Raw genomic sequence first — 2500 nt, 5'->3', positions numbered from 1 at the left:
GATGCATGTATATGAAGAGAATTAGGCCTATGTATTGCTTGTTTTTTTTTCATGATAAAAAAAAAAAAACATCCCCCCCTCTGGTTTTCAAAGTTTTCAGTATGTCTATGATATGATATCATATGTCTATGATATGATAATCGCTAGACGCTCAGTTCTTGTGCTCCCTCTCATTCACGTTGAAAAACTGAAACCGAAACTGAAACTTTGAAACTGAAACGCAACTGTTTTGGACAGAACTCGGTAATTCAGTGAACAAATATTTTCATATTCATTGTACAGTAGCCTATACACGGAAATGAGCAAAGCCAGCGAATTCTGAGAGTGTAAGAAAACGCTGTCACAACCTGTCTGTTTTTTCATTGTTTTTTTAATAATTGAGGGTTATCCCCCCCATGTATGAAATTCATCCAGCTGAGGTGGGGATGTAAAAACCAGAGGGGGGGTAAATCCCCCCCATCCCCCCCCGGCAAATCGCACCCTGCACACACCCCCCACACACACACACCCCACACACACACCCCTCACACACCCCACACACACACACCCCACACACACCCCACACACACCCCATACACACCACACACACACACACACCCCCCACACACACACACCCCACACACACACACCCCCCACACACACCCCACACACACACACCCCACACACACATACACCCCAAACACACACACCCCACACTCACATACACCCCCCCCACCCCCCCTCCCCCCCTCCGTGATGGTGCCTCTCATCCGCCTCCATCTGCGCCATCTTACGGTGACACTCCAGCTCAACTAACCCCAGCTCTCTTTCACACACACACACACACACACACACACACACACACACACACATTCGGGCTCCACTCTCTCTCTCTCACAGACACAAACACACTCGGGCTCCGCTCTCTCACAGACACACACGCACTCTGGCACTGCTCCTCGTCCTCGGCCCTGCTTTCTCTCTCACACACACACACACACACACACACACACACACACACACACACACACACACACACACACACACACACACACAGACACACACACACACACACACACACACTCTCTCACTGATCCCCAGCCCATCTTCTTGTCACTGCAACACGCTTCCATAGGAGAGCACACTGACGGGAGGAACCAGGAACCAATGAGAACCAATGAGAACCAATGAGAACCAATGAGAGCTTAGGAGCTGATCTGGCATCATTTAGTCCTGAAGCAGTTCTGCGCTCGACCCAGGAGTGGTTCTGTTGGGTACCCAGAACTTCTCCAGGGCTCCTCAGTGTTCTCTCCAGCTCACAACTTCATGACCCATGACCTCATGACCACATCATGCTCGCTGCTGAAAGAGTGACAGACCAGCGGGTGTGAGAAGAGTTCTACAGATGAAGTAGAAGAGTTCTATAAATGAGAAGAGTTCTATAGATGAGAAGAGTTCTATAGATGAAATAGAAGAGTTCTATAGATGATGAAATAGAAGAGTTTTACAGATGTAATAGAAGAGTTCTACAGATGAAATAGAAGAGTTCTATAGATGAAATAGAAGAGTTCTATAGATGAGAAGAGTTCTACAGATGAGAAGAGTTCTATATATGAGAAGAGTTCTATAGATGATGAAATAGAAGAGTTCTATATATGAGAAGAGTTCTATAGATGATGAAATAGAAGAGTTCTATAGATGAGAAGAGTTCTATAGATGATGAAATAGAAGAGTTCTACAGATGAAATAGAAGAGTTCTGCAGATGAAATAGAAGAGTTCTATAGATGAGAAGAGTTCTACAGATGAAATAGAAGAGTTCTATATATGAGAAGAGTTCTACAGATGAAATAGAAGAGTTCTATAGATGAGAAGAGTTCTACAGATGAAATAGAAAAGTTCTATAGATGAGAAGAGTTCTATAGATGAGAAGAGTTCTACAGATTAAATAGAAGAGTTCTACAGATGAAATAGAAGAGTTCTATAGATGAGAAGAGTTCTATAGATGAGAAGAGTTCTACAGATGAAATAGAAGAGTTCTACAGATGAAATAGAAGAGTTCTATAGATGAGAAGAGTTCTATAGATGAGAAGAGTTCTATAGATGAAATAGAAGAGTTCTATAGATGATGAAATAGAAGAGTTCTACAGATGAAATAGAAGAGTTCCATAGATGAGAAGAATTCTACAGATGGAATAGAAGAGTTCTACAGATGAAATAGAAGAGTTCTACAGATGAAATAGAAGAGTTCTATAGATGAAATAGAAGAGTTCTACCGATGAAATAGAAGAGTTTTACAGATGAAATAGAAGAGTTCTATAGATGAAATAGAAGAGTTCTACAGATGAAATAGAAGAGTTCCATAGATGAGAAGAGTTCTACAGATGAAATAGAAGAGTTCTACAGATGAAATAGAAGAGTTCTATAGATGAGAAGAGTTCTACAGCTGAAATAGAAGAGTTCTATAGATGAGAAGAGTTCTACAGATGAGAAGAGTTCTATAGCTGAAATAGAAGAGTTCTA

General features: G+C 41.8%; 1 protein-coding gene across 1 annotated transcript in view; it reads left to right on the top strand.

Annotated features, from left to right (window-relative positions):
- The window catches only part of gabrd (gamma-aminobutyric acid type A receptor subunit delta), a gene marked incomplete at both ends in the record, with an annotated part of 30906 nt that overhangs the window by 20454 nt on the left and 7952 nt on the right, over nucleotides 1-2500 (top strand).

This window comes from Sprattus sprattus (assembly GCF_963457725.1).
Source record: "Sprattus sprattus genome assembly, chromosome: 2".
Lineage (NCBI taxonomy): Eukaryota > Metazoa > Chordata > Actinopteri > Clupeiformes > Clupeidae > Sprattus > Sprattus sprattus.
The sequence above is the reverse complement of the archived record's forward strand: the minus strand, read 5'-3'. Positions and strand labels throughout refer to the sequence as shown.